Source organism: Nilaparvata lugens, chromosome 1 (assembly GCF_014356525.2).
Source record: "Nilaparvata lugens isolate BPH chromosome 1, ASM1435652v1, whole genome shotgun sequence".
Taxonomy (NCBI): domain Eukaryota; kingdom Metazoa; phylum Arthropoda; class Insecta; order Hemiptera; family Delphacidae; genus Nilaparvata; species Nilaparvata lugens.
Genome location: NC_052504.1, coordinates 34,721,736 through 34,737,223, shown reverse-complemented (window position 1 = coordinate 34,737,223; position 15,488 = coordinate 34,721,736). Strand labels below are relative to the sequence as shown.

At 34.1% G+C, this 15,488-nt stretch overlaps 1 protein-coding gene across 4 annotated transcripts in view; it reads left to right on the top strand.

Moving 5' to 3' along the window:
• Window positions 1-11,286: 11,286 nt before the first annotated feature.
• LOC111051847 (beta-arrestin-1) overlaps window positions 11,287-15,488 on the top strand; it is an 83,199-nt gene continuing 78,997 nt past the window's right edge. Inside the window, exon 1 of one of the 4 annotated variants that reach the window (XM_039420100.1) lies at window positions 11,287-11,580. The gene's annotated coding sequence lies outside the window, so the exon portion shown is untranslated. The remainder of the gene's footprint in view (window positions 11,581-15,488) is intronic. The other 3 variants (XM_039420086.1, XM_039420104.1, XM_039420093.1) reach the window with 3 other exon arrangements.

Sequence of the window (15,488 nt, the reverse complement as noted above, 5' to 3'; positions counted from 1 at the left end):
ATTGCGTCTTTCCTTTTTACTTTCCTTGCCCTATTACCATAGGTAAGGAAAATATTGCTTTCAAAAAAAATTTAAGATACCCCAATTTCATGTTTTCTATACGTTTCATTACTTTCCTTCCCCTATTACCATAGGTAAGGAAAGTATTGCTTTCCAAAAAAATTCAAGGTACCCTAATTTCATGTTTTCTAACGTTTCAAGGTCCCTGAGTCCAAAAAAATTATTTGTGTGTGTGTGTGTGTGTGTGTGAACACGATAACTCAATTCCTAATTAACCGATTGACTTGAAATTTTAAACTTAAGGTCCTTATACCATGAGGATCCGACAATAAGAAATTCAATAAAATGCAATTCAAAATGGCGGATAATGGCTAAAAAACCATGTTTTTCACGGTTTTCTCGAAAACGGCTCTAACGATTTTCTTCAAATTTATACCCTAGATAGTTATTTATAAGCCCTATCAACTGGCATGAGTCTCATTTCTGGGTAAATTGCATGAGCTCCGTAATATTCTTGAGAAAAATAGCGGATAATCACTAAAAAACCATGTTATTCACGGTTTTCTCGAAAACGGCTCCAACGATTTTCTTCAAATTTATACCATGGATAGCTATTCATAAGCCTTATCAACTGACATGAGTCTCATTCCAGGGAAAACTGCAGGAGCTCCGTAATATTCTTGAGAAAAATGGCGGTACACGAAAAATGGTCTGTGAACACGATAACTCCATTCCTAATTAACCGATTGACTTGAAATTTTAAACTTAAGTTCCTTATACCATGAGGATCCAACAATAAGAAATTCAATTCAAAATGACAGAAAAAATGGCGAATAATGGCTAAAAACTCATTTTTTTCACGGTTTTCTCAAAAACGGCTCTAACGATTTTCTTAAAATTTATACCCTAGATAGCTATTTATAAGCTCTATCAACTGACATGAGTCTCATTTCTGAGAAAATTGCTGGAGCTCCATAATATTCCTGAGAAGAATGAATTTTGTTAAATTTCTATCACGATTTTCTCAAAAATGACTTGACCAATTTATTTCAAATTCATACCCTGTATAGATATTTATCAGCTCTATTAACCAGTCTCCTCCCTGGGAAACTAACAGGGGGTCCATCCCATCCCTGAGAAATCTACTTTGTAATCCCCTTCTTGTGCATGAGGTACGTAGGCAGAGCAATTTATTCAAAAGAACACATGTCAATATTTTATTTGTAGAACAGCTGTTTTGACAACTTTTAAAAAATCCTCAAATTTCACAATTCAAACAAAGGAAAATGTACTCTGAAAACAATAACAATAGTAGTATAATCATAGTTTTAATTACTATTCAGCCGTCAATAGGCATAATGTCATTCCCCAAAATTATCCTCGTTTAAGAATGAGGCTTATAGATCAATGAGCAAGAAAAGTTGTGTGAGTGTACCACACCAGACTTTTTACAATGTCAGAGACAAAGAGATAGAAGTTGAATTGAAACAAATTTTAAGCACTAAGACCTGATTGCAAAGAATCCTGTCATTGTAAGCGCATCTTTTTAGGAAATCATGAAATTAAGTGCTTTTAATTGATGATTCTGATACCACCCTTACTACCAGTACCCTCTTATAGAAATATAATCCAAAAATTGATTTGTTTGGTTAGGAAGGCCTTAAAAAGTTCATTACAAAAATTGGAAAAATTGTATTTTAGCAGTAGGACATGATTTTTATTTTTTTGTTAGTATTCCCACTCCCCTAAGCCCTAATACTAAATCTCAAAATTTCTGGGGTATCCAGTTCAGAATACCGGACCTGTGCCTGTGTGAAAATTTAGGTAAAATGGCGCCGATATTTGGTGGGATCTCAACACAGCTGACACTGATATTTTGTCATCAGTTTTACATACCTTGCCTTATTACCATAGGTAAGGAAAGTATTGCTTTCCGAAAAAATAAGGTACCCAAATTTCTTTACGTTTCAAGGTCCCCTGAGTCCAAAAAAGTGTTTTTTGGGTATTGGTCTGTATGTGTGAGTGTGTGAGTGTATGTGCATCTGTTTACACGATATCTCATCTCCCAATTAACAGAATGACTTGAAATTTGGAACCTAAGGTCCTTACAATATAAGGATTGACACAAACAATTTCGATCTAAGGTCCTTACAATATTAGGATCGACACAAACAATTTTGATCGAATGCAATTCAAGATGGCGGCTAAATGGCAAAAATGTAGTCAAGAACAGGGTTTTTTGAGATTTTCTCAAAAACGGCACCAACGATTTTGATCAAATTCATACCTAAAAAATTCATTGATAAGCTCTATCAACTGCCACAAGTCCCATCTATGCAAAGTTTGATTTTGGATTTCCAATTATCAGGCTTCAGATACAATGTTAACAAAAAATTTCAATTCGAAAAAATTGAGCATAAAAATCTCTACAATTAATGTCGAGTAGCATTTCCACCTATAATTGAAAATGAGCTCGAAATTCGAGAAAATAATATTTTTCAGTTGCAAACTGTTGGCAACTGTTGATTCTATTAAATCATTCACTATGAAGAGAGAGCAGATCTCGTGTGTATCCAGCGTTATTGTCCTGTCATCAGTTGGCTCAGATCTTCAAATAGTAGATTTGAGATGCGCGTGAACACTAGCGTCAGGTGATCAATTTTCATAACGGCAAGGAAGGTTGTGTGAGTGTGCCACACCAGATTTCCAGTATTATTAGTTGTAGTTAAGTGAGGTTTGTTTACAAATGTCACAGGCTTTATAATATTTACAAGTTTTATGATTGATCAAATATCATTTTATAATTATTCAATATGCAATAGAGATTCAAATTAGATTTCTTTTAGTATTCAAAGTGTTTAGTAAGTGTTTAATAAATTCAAATTGAGAATAGTAAAGTTTTAAAAATTCAAAATGTATAGTGAGTGTTGAGTGTTCATAGTGTATTCAGTGTTCAAAGTATCAACAATAAATTTATAATACTTAACCGTAGCTTAGATTAATTTTTGTTTATCATCTGTAACTCAACATTTAGCTTTATAACAACATGCTACAATGAGTAGGCCTATGAACAGTTTTAATTGAACATGCCTAGAAATTGTTGTGTCCCTGGGTGTAGATCAAACTATATTATAGAAAAAAACCCTATAGTGAGTTCCACGTTATAATGACAGTGAATAAAGATAGGAGTACAGCGTTGCCATTTGTCTGCCTTGATTAATTATATTTCTACATTGTCAAAAACTTATTTGGCAAAGTTGTGGAGCTAGAAAATGATAGTACTATGTGTTTTGTGGGATAATAGACAAGAATAGCAGCACCAAATTTAATCAAATACTGCCATTATAATATGGACCTCACTATAGTGACAATATTTACTTTTCCCAAAGATAAAGAGCTGAGGAAAAAATGGACAAGGTGTAGAAAGATACTAAAGTCACCAACAATTTGGCTGTGTGTATCAATCATTTTAGAGCATCAGACATTGTTAAAGAAGACAAGTTTTTGTGTAAAGATGGTTCTTATGTGACTGTTCCAAGAAAAAAAAAGTAAAACTACAAGGGTTATCTCTAAAGTAAAGACTGTTTTGTTGTAAAAAAATTATTTAAAAAATATGTTCAAACAAAGTGATACAGAATGAAATACACAACTTACATTAGTGCTCTACATAGTCACCATATGAATTGAGACATTTGTTATAGCAATTCACCAGCTTTAATATACCCTCGTCATATTCTTCTGCCACCAGTTCATTTAGCCATTGATTCACAGCATCTTTAGGTTCGTCATCACCCGCAAATTGCTTACCTCCCAAAAATTCTTTCAATTTGCCAAACAAATGGTAATCTGAAGGTGCTAAATCTGGACTGTATGGTGGGTGACTGAAAATTTCCCATCCAAATCTGTTCAGTAAATCGAGCATCTTACCAGCCACATGTGAGCAAACATTATCGTGCAACAGTGTGATGACGTCAGTAAGTCGTCATCCGCAGCAGCGATTCTGAATGGCATGGAGTGTTTCACAGTAATATTCTGCATTTACAGTCATTCTGCGAGGCATAAAGTCAATCAATATAATGCCAAATTGATCACAAAATACCGTGGCCATCAATTTCCTTCCAAAAGGCTGTGGCTTGATCTTTTTTGGTTTCATTGGTGACTGAGGATGATGCCATTCACATGACTGCCATTTTCTTTCTGGCATGTAATAAGAAATCCAGGTTTCATCACCGGTAACTATTGAATTAAGGAATTCATCAACACTTTCTTTGTAGCTCATTAGGAATTCCAAAGCAGATCCCATTCTGATTTGATTCGACGTTCCAATAACGCATACGGCACCCAACGCACACAAACTTTTCTGAAGCCTAAATGGTCATGCACAATGCGACCAATAACAGCTCTTGAAACACCAGGGAAAATACGGGTCAATTCAGATATTTTCATGCAACAATTGTTTTTGATTTCTACATCAACCTTTTTCAACAAGTCCTCATTGATTATTGAGGGCTTCCCGGAACGTTCTTCATCATGCACAGTTAACTCTCTTATTTCTAAACCTTTCACACCATTTTCGAACATTTCTTTCATTCATTACATTTTCACCGTACACAGTAACCAACTGCCTATGAATTTTGACCGGTTTAACGTTTTGATGGTTTAAAAAACGTATCACTCCACGAATTTCACAATCAGTGGCAACATCAATTGTCTCATTCATTTCTAAACGCTATAACTGAAACGTAAATAAAGATAAAACAACGTGACAAATGGCAGACAACAATGCAGTGTGTATATTACAACGTGTGTATATTACGACTGGATTCAGCTGACACAGGTTAGCCAACCTCACGGCGAGAGATTTCCCAACGGTTTTTACTTTAGAGATAACCTCTCCTATGTGATGGTGCCTTCCCAACAATTTTTCCAAATCTATCTTCTTACAACACAATTAAATCGTGTGTAAAGGTATTAGGCAATATATTTCTGAACAATTACTGCAACATGAAGAATAATAATCAGTTGTCCTAGCAAGCAAAAATGTGAAAATTGAGTACATTGAATTCTTAGGATAGAATAAAATAACAATGATTATAATCTATGTGCATGTGAATTGCACTTGAATGCTATGTGCATGAGAATAAATAAAGTCCAGTTACCCTATCAAATAATTACATCTTTAATAAACCTTAATTAAATTAAACCTTATTTAAATTCTTGAGAATAATTTTGATGTCAGTAATAAGTTATTAGAGAGAGCTGGAACCTAGCTGATGGCAGCTTAGACCATTTATAGAATAGACACGTTGAGAAGCCTAGGCACTGAAGCCAACATTTAACTGCCAAATCCGCCCACTTTGACGTCACAACCAAGCTAACAACAATGCATTGAATTAGGGAACTATAAATACCTTTATAGCTCCTTACACTGAATAACAACAATGCAAGTTAAACACCACAAACTTTTGTGACGTCAAGGTGGGCGGATTTGGCAGTTAGATGTTGGCTTCATCGACTTTCAGTATGAATATGGGCCGTGTCTAATCTATAACTGGTCTAAGGATGGCAGTAAGTTAGTGACAAACCACTCTCTGTCACAGATAGCACCGTATCGCGCATGCGTTAGCAACGGGTTTTTCCCGTTCCATTCAGTCAGTTATATGAATGTAAAGGCATTCACAGACAGACGCGATACAGGGCTCGGGAGGATTCGGTACGATATGTTATTACATAGCGGTAAATGAGAACGTTCACACAGCAGCGATATACCGAGGAAAGCGATATTATCGCAAGCGGTAGATCGCGTCGGTAATTCGGTCTACCGAATCTGTTCGGTAGACTGCTCGGAAATCAAGGCGGGAATCAGTAGTGCACACCTTTCTTATCGCACATGAATGCAGTGTAGTTAGTAGCTAATAATTTAGTTGAATTTTTTTAAATATGGATCAGTGTTTACAAGAAGAAGCATTGCTTTTGTCGCTCGCTATGGACGAGGACAAACATGATGAGCCATTGTAAGTAACTTTTCATGTTTTATAATTGAAATTCACAAACTTGAACCAAGAAATTACACATTATCAGAATTTTTTTTGAAAAAATAACCTTGACATCGGTTTAAAGAAGCATCAAGGAATATGCATGCCAAAAGAAAATCAATTCCGTTTAGTAGTTATTGAACAGCAAAGTAGTAAATAAAAAATTACGGGATTTCAATGAGAAGCAGTAGGCTACGGTACACACACAACTAACCTAAAAGGACAGGATGGTTTTACCAAATTCTGAGCGTCTGCGTGCAGCGCGTGTGTGAATGTTTAGTTCGGTAAACTAGCGATATTTTGCCGAGCTCAATATCGCTCGGTTTGTCCCGAGCCTGTGTCGCGTCTGTCTGTGGAAGCCCTTACATTCTTTGTAATGATGGTTACCGAGCACTGTAACTGGAGCCAATCGTCATTCAATTTGATGAAGATATTATTATCCAATGATGATTCATCATTAGATTCAATATAATAATCAATATATTATCATTTTATTTAATGAAAGAAAGAGTACTTTTGAAAAATATTATTAATAAAATATAACAGTTGTTATTTAACTGATGTTGAAAAACACTATAACTAAGTCAGCATATTGTCATTTCAAAACAAAAACCGAACCCCAAACACCCCTTTTACATTTAAAACATCAATAAACATAACTATTTGTAAAAACCTCTAATCCCTTCCAGCATATTGTGATTTCAAAGCAAAATCCTAACCTATCTTTTCACCTTTGAAATATCAAAAAGCATAATTCTACCTGGACCCTAGCCCTTTCTAGCATATTGTTATTTTAAAGCGAAAACCTAACCTAACCTCATGGAACATTATTAAATATGATCCAAAAAAACCTAACCACTAACCCCTGACCCCTTCACATTCAATAATTTAGTTTTCAAAGCAAAATCCTAACCCCCTAACCTATCCTTTCACATTTGAAACATCAAAAAACATAACTCTACCTGCTAGCCCCTTCTAGCATATTGTAATTTCAAATCAAAATCCTAACCTATCCTAATAACACATTATTAAATATAACCTAAATAAAACCTATCCTCTAACCCTTTCACATTTAATACTTTGGATTTATTCGTCATCTTTAGAACAAAACATAAACATGTGGTTCATTTCATGAACATGTTCACAAACATGTGGTTCAAAGGAAAATCCTAACCCCCTAACCTATCCTTTTGACTTTGAAACATAACTCTACCTAGACCCTAGCCCCTTCTAGCATATTGCAATTTTAAAGCAAAAACCTAACCTACCCTAATAAAACATTATCAAATATAACCTAAATAAAACCTAACCCCAACTCTTTCACATTTGTTGAACGACAGACAAGGATAGCAACACCATTGCAAATCTTTCACTATCATTATAACGTGGACCTCACCATAGATACTCAAATAATACTTTTGAATAACTATGTTATAGCTGTGACTGTTGCTGGCTGTTACTCTGTTTCTGAGACATAGAGAAGTTGCTCTTTCGTGCACCAATCATGGCGGCCATCTTGTTTGCATGCAGGGTCAGCACCGTATCGCGCTTGCGTTAGTAGCGGTTTTTTCCGTTCCATTCAGTCAGCTCTTTGAAAGTAAAGTTCTTTGTGATGATGGTTACCAAGCACTGTAACTGGAGCCAATAGTCATTCTATTTGATGATGATATTATTATCCAATTATGATCTATCATTGAATTCAATATAATAATCAATATATTATCATTTTATTCAATAAAATAAGGAGTACTTTTGAAAAATATAATTAATAAAATATAACGGTTGTTATTTAACTGATGTTAAAGAACACTATAAATAAGTCAGCATATTGTCATTTCAAAGCAAAAACCTAACCCCCTATCCGTCCCTTTTACATTTAAAACATCAATGATTATAACTTTTGGTAAAATCTCTAATCCCTTCCAGCATATTGCAATTTCAAAGCAAAATCCCAACCCCCTAACCTATCCTTCCACCTTTGAAACATCAAAAAACATAACTCTACCTGGACCCTAGCCCCTTCCAGCATATTGCAATTTCAAAGCCAAAACCTAACCTATCCTAATAAAACATTATTAAATATAACCCACATAAAACCTAACCCCTGACCCTTTCACATTTAATACTTTAGATTTATTTGTCATCTTCAGAACAAAACATAAACATGTGATTCATTTCATGAATATGTTCACAAACATGTGGTTCAAAGCAAAATCCCAACTCCCTAACCTATCCTTTCACCTTTGAAACATCAAAAAACATAACTCTACCCTAGCCCCTTCTGACATATTGCAATTTCAATGCAAAAACCTAACCTATTCTAATAAAACATAGTAAATATAACCTTAATAAAACCCAACCCCTAACCCTTTTACATTTAATACTTTAGATTTATCCGTCATCTTTAGAACAAAGCATAAACATGTGGTTCATTTTCTAGAGCTAAACATATCCATTCTATGATGTGCAAGTCGAATCTTGCCGACACACAATCAGCTGGTATAGTGAGGTCCACGTTGTGATGGAAGTGTAGGAAGATTGGATAAAAGGGTTGCCAGATCTCAGCCTTGCGACCAAAACAGCTGATACTGGTATATCTGATGAATTTAACTGTTCATTATATTCGAGAATAGTTAATCATATTTCATTTGTCAAATATATTTCTTTAAGATGTAATAATAAATTTTCATGATTGAGATGAAATATTTTGTCAATTAGTTGAATTTCTACATTGTTGATAAACGATGTGGCAACATCGCAATGCGTGAAAGAGATAGCGCCATCTGCTTTGTTGAACGATAGACAAGGATAGCAATACCATTGCAAATCATACACTACAATTATAACGTGGACCTCACTATAGATACTCAAAAAATACTTTTGAATAACTATGTGATAACTGTGACTGTTGCTGGCCGTTACTCTGTTTCTGTGACAAAGAGAAGCTGCTGTCTCGGACAGCACCGTATCGCGCATGCGTTAGAAACGGGTTTTTCCCGTTCCATTCAGTCAGTTCTTTGAATGTAACGTTCTTTGTGATGATTGTTACCGATCACTGTAACTGGAGCCAATCGTGATTCTATTTGATGAAGATATTATTATCTAATGATGATTAATCATTAAATTCAATATAATAATCAATATATTATCATTTTATTTAATAAAAGAAAGAGTACTTTTGAAAAATATAACAGTTGTTATTTAACTGATGTTAAAAAACACTATAACTAAAGTGTGAGATAAATTTCATTTAACACTGCTCTTTCTCAAAGACGGAGAGGTCCGATGCTCTATCCTCCACTAATCTCTCCCACTACCTAGCAGCATTCTCCTTCTTTTGTGTCTGTGTGGGAAAGCTTTGTAACGCTTTGCTCCCCTCCACTGGCAATGTTCCAAAGTGATATGTTTGTGTATGTTATGGAGATGTGTTCATCACAAGAACCTGAAGCGAAATGACATGGCACATCCAATTGTGCACAGGATGTCCGTCTGTGACTATGCTACAAACTGTGGAGGGAGAATTGGGTTTCTCCTCTTCTTGTTAAAAGTGATTTATCTTGCACATTAAGTCAGCATATTGTCATTTCAAAACAAAAACCGAACACTCAAACTCTCCTTTTACATTTGAAACATCAATAAACATAACTATTTGAAAAAACTCTAATCCCTTCCAGCATATTGCAATTTCAAAGCAAAATCCTAACCCATCTTTCCACCTTTGAAATATCAAAGAGCATAATCCTACCTAGACCCTAGCCCTTTCTAGCATATTGCAATTTTAAAGCAAAAACCTAACCTAACCTTATGAAACATTATTGAATATAATCCAAAAAAAACCTAACCACTAACCCCTGACCCCTTCACATTCAATAATTTAGATTTCAAAGCAAAATCCTAACCCCCTAACCTATCCTTTCACATTTGAAACATCAAAAAACATAACTCTAACTGCACCCTAGCCCCTTCTTGCATATTGCAATTTCAAAGTAAAAACCCAACCTATCCTAATAACACATTATTAAATATAACCTAAATTAAACCTAACCTCTAACCCTTACACATTTAATACTTTAGATTCATTCGTCATCTTTAGAACAAAACATAAACATGTGGTTCATTTCATGAACATGTTCACAAACATGTGGCTCATTTCATGAACATGTTCACAAACATGTGGTTCAATGCTTAATCCCAACCCCCTACCCTATCCTTTTACTCAAAAACATAACTCTACCTAGACCCTAGCCCCTTCTAGCATATTGCAATTTTAAAGCAAAAACCTATCCTATCCTAATAAAACATTATTAAATATAACCTAAATTAAACCTAACCCCTAACTCTTTCACATTTGTTGAACGATAGACAAGGATAGCAACACCATTGCAAATCGTACACTACCATTATAACGTGTACCTCACTATAGATACTCAAAGAATACTTTTGTATAACTATGTTATAACTGTGACTGTTGCTGGCCGTTACTCTGTTTCTGAGACAAAGAGAAGCTGCTGTATTTAGGAGGTCCTGAGTTGTATAGAGTAGAAGTAGAGAGCTTCAATGGAATTTGAATGTTGTTACTTTTATATCGTGCGGTCCACGTTATAATGGCAATGGATAAAAATAGAAGAATAGCGATGCCGATTCACTGTATTAATTAATTATATTTCTACACTGTCAAAAACATTATTGGCATTGTTGTGGACCTAGAAAAGGATAGTACCACCGGCTTTGTCGAATGATAGACAAAGATAGCAAAACCAAAGTTGATCAAAAACTGTCATTATAACGTGGACCTCACTATAGATAGTTTCTCTGTCATCAGTCTCAAGAGCGAAAAAGTGACTATTCACTATTATGTTCCAGAGAGTAAAGACTTTATATAGACTGTGGGCGAAGGGAAAAATACTTTCCCATTATAGCTGTTTCCTAAAAAAATAACGATCATCTGTTGGACTAATACTACTCTTGATAAAGACATGGAAAGTTTCTAAAGTTTACCTCATCTTCTACATATTTGTTTTTCGGCCGAATTTCGTATTGTTTATTGTCTTATTCTACTTCGAACGTGCTAGGTTATTATACTGTCCCGTATAATTCAAATATTATTTAAGATTGATAAATTATTAGTATAAATTATGTTTGAATGAGTGATGTCATTGCCGCGTTTCTTGATTATAGAGAACAGCAAGAACAGCTCAAGGCGGTGCTGCATCCTGGTGACGAGTTTGAAAGTAAAGAGAAAAATCCAATCAAAGTTCAGTGTAGCGTAGAGGGTGCTTAGTTGCTCGATGCTCGCTGCTGTTTGCAATATTCGTTCGGACCTGATCAGAGCCACTGTAAAGGGACTGTCTTTCAAGGGAGGATTGTAATCAGGGGCGTGTTTTGTACAAGTTAAAGGGTTATTGTCCTTAGTTTTGTGTTAAATTTGCGTCTTTAACTTATTTCTTTTTACTTTGTTCCATGATATTTTGGAAATTTCAATTCGTAGTGTCAACAAAAACGGAGAGGATTTTACATCACACATCCTCAAGTAATCACTAAAAAGGTATGGTTATCATTCTATTAAATTGTTTTCTTTTTTATTTCTAAACGTTTTACAAGCTGGCTTTATTATATGTTGATCTATTTTAATTCTTGCCACCTTCCTAACTCCATCTAAATAATGCCAATGGCGGTAGTTTGAAACTATTTTCTCATGTTGATCTTGTTTGCTCTTACAAAACACAAGTGCCCAGGCCTACAGAACACGGATTGTATTCACATTGAACACTAGTTGTTTGAGAATATATATTTGATACAAAATACGTTTGTTGTAAGAACAACCTACTTTAGAAAATGCAAATAGTTTTATTAGATGCTGATTTGTTATGTTTTAATAATAATGTAGACAACTTTAATGTCGTGTGATGATTTACAATCTATTGTTTTTAATCAACTGGTGATTTTTTATTTTGCAAATAATAAGTCAATTTAACATGAAAATGCTCTAAATAGATTTAGCCGTAGGCCTATGTATATAGATAATAATTAGGCTACTAAAGTGAGGCACACATGCCTAATCAAAAGTTTTTGCCCGGTACCGTACACTTATGTATAATTTCTGATTTGTTATGATCCATTTACCTACATTACTACCTATTTTTTAAAATCATGTAATTTGCACGTTTTGATTATCTGTAGTGACTAATACAATTTAGTGACTAATATAATTGTACCTAATACAATTCAGTTTATCTTATAAAAAATTAGTTAACAGGATTATTATAGCTCTGGTATTTTGTAGTTTACCACACTACACAAATCTATTATTCAAATACAACATAGGCTAGTTACATATAAGTGACATAGGCTAGTTACAGTTATTTGCATATAAGTGAGGTCCATTTAATGGCAATGAAGAAAGATAGGAAAACAGTGTTGCCGATCCTCTTCCTTTTCACTGCTTTCTATAAGGATAGCTGATACAGGTATTTCCGATGTAATATCAACTATTCATGCTTGTTTTAAATCAATTATATTTTATTTGCCAAGAAAAATATTTTTATTATTAAATAATAAATTTTCATAATTGAAATTGAATACCGTACGGTATCTTGTTAATGATCTATATCTCTACATTGTTATAAAACTATCCTGACAACGTTGCGGAGCTAGAAAAGGATATTGCTATCTGATTTTTGATAAACAAGGATAGCAACACCAACTAATGTTGATCAAATACTGTCATTATATTGTGTTGCTCATTATAGGTCTAGAAACATAACAATACCCAAAAAAATTGTGCAACAAAATTTCATTGTAGGTCTTTATATTTCTGATATTGAGTAAAACTATCAATGATGAGTAAACTATCTATGATCAGAATTCTTAGAATGATATTTTAGTTAAATAACGCAGCTACCTTCCTAATCTAGCATCTAGACTTGATGAGATTATAATAGAGTGAGCAGTCATTGATCATAGCCTAATTGAACTCTTCAATTCATAACATTGAATAACAGTTAAAGTTCTATTGAAAAAAATAATATGAATTATTAGAATTTATTGCACGATTACCCTACTCAACCGAGATATGTGTGCAGGCATATTTTTTATTAGATCCAAAGTTCAAATTTAAAAATTCATTATTCAAATAAATACACAAATAATCCAGGCAATGAATTATCAAAAAAAAGGTATAGAGTGAAATGTTTGGAAGACAAAAATTTTTGACCCAGCAGTTCTGTTTAGGATAGTAAGGAGGTAAACATATCAAAAGTCCCCACCCCTACCCCATGTGCTAAGGGGATGGGGGTGGTTCAAAGGTACAATTTTTTAGTTTCTGGCATTTAACTCGAAAACTATGTATCTTAAGGACATAACTGTTATATATAAAATTGAAGCTTACATAGTTTCCTACAATATTCATCTCACAACGTTTTCTATATCTTCTCTAGTTTTTGAGATATCCGGTCTTGAAGATGTGGCATTTTTATGATTTTACACTTTTACGAATTTCCCTACACCTTTTGCAGCAGCTTTACTGTTGATTGTGAAATCTCCATTTTTGCAACAATAGACCGATCGACAAAATAATGTGAAGGGAATGTTTTAAACACAATTAATGACTTGGCAGCTTTGTTAAGACTAGTTAGGAGAACATATCAAAAGTCCCCATTCCTAACTCATGTGCTAAGGGGATGAGGGTGGTTTAAAAGTTTCATTTTTCAGCATTTTGCTCCCACGCTCATATCTTGAGAACAATGCGTTCAACTGACATAACTAACTATTCAAAAATAAAGCTTGATAAATTATCTTCACCTTTTGTTCAGTGGAATTTTGTTTTATTCCCAACAGTTCCAGAGATATTCGCCCTTGAAGGTGTGTAATTGGTAAAATAACAGTTTTTTATCCAATGTTTTGCATTTTCAGGGCTTATAACTCTCCAAAAATGCATCACAAAAACTTATGTTTATCGTAGGTTTGCAGACCATTGAATTCTCTTTTAAATGATGTATTATTTCATTATTCCAAGTTTTCCTTTCATTGTTATAGCAGCTCAAATGTAGGGGGTGAAATTTCCATTGCTGCAACAATTGATCGTTTGACAATGACATTTGAAGGGGGTGTCTGTGACACATTGTTTGACTTCGCATCTTAATTTGGACTAGTTAGTAGGTTAACATAGCAAAAGTGCGCATCTTTATCCCCTCTGTTGAAGGTGTGGAACCGCTGAGTTGACACTTGTTGCAGCAATGGAAATTTCACCCCCTACATTTGAGCTGCTATAACAATGAAAGGAAAACTTGGAATAATGAAATAATACATCATTTAAAAGAGAATTCAATGCTCTGCAAACCTACGATGTTTTTTATGATGCATTGTTGGAGAGTTATAAGCCCTGAAAGAGCAAAACATTGGATAAAAGCCTGTTATTTCAACAATTACACATCTTCAAGAGCGAATATCTCGAACTGTTGGGAATAACAGAAAATTCCACTGAACAAAAAGTGTAGGGAATTTATCAAGGTTCTTTTTTGAATAGTTAATTATGTCGGTTGAACACATTGCTCTCAAGATATGAGCGTCGAAGCAAAACGATGAAATATGAAACTTTTAAACCACCCTCATCCCCTTAGCACATGAGTTAGGAATGGGGACTTTTGATATGTTCTCCTCCTAACTAGTCTCAACAAAGCTGCAAAGTCAAAAATTGTGTTAAAAACATTCCCTCCAATTTCTTTGTCAAATTGTTCTATTGTTGCAAAAATGGAGATTTCATACTCAACTCTAAATCTGCTGCAAAAGGAGTAGGGAAATTCGTAAAAGTGTGAAATTATACATTATATTGAAGAGAATTTAATGCTCTATAAGCTCATAATCAGCATGGAGTTTTCCCAACGATTTTTAAAAAGTTATAAGAGCAAGAATAGAACACATTTGTGGCACGTGTTTTTTTCAAAAATTTCACACCTTCAAGAGCGGATATCTTGAAAACTAGAGGAGATGTAAAAACAGTTGTGGGATGAATATTGTAGGAAATTATGTAAGCTTTAATTTGTTATAAGCAGTCAAGACCTTTGGATGCAAGTTTTTGAGTTTTATGCGAGAAACCAAAAAATGGTACCTTTGAACCACCCCCACCCCCTTAGCACAGGGGGGACTTTTGATATGTTTACCTCCTTACTACCCTAAACAGAACTGCGGGGTCAAAAATTGTCTTCCCAACTTTTCCCTCTATAACCTTTCCTTGACTGGACTAAAACAATACATCCAAAAAAGCAAATACAATATTGTTTTGTAATTTGCCTCCCTAAAGGCTATCCTGTATGTTAACCCTTATTCATTTCTTGGCATTAGATTATATATATATATATATATATATATATATTATATATATATATATATATATAATATATATATATATATATATATATATATATATATATATATAAGCTTAGTGAAATAAGTAGA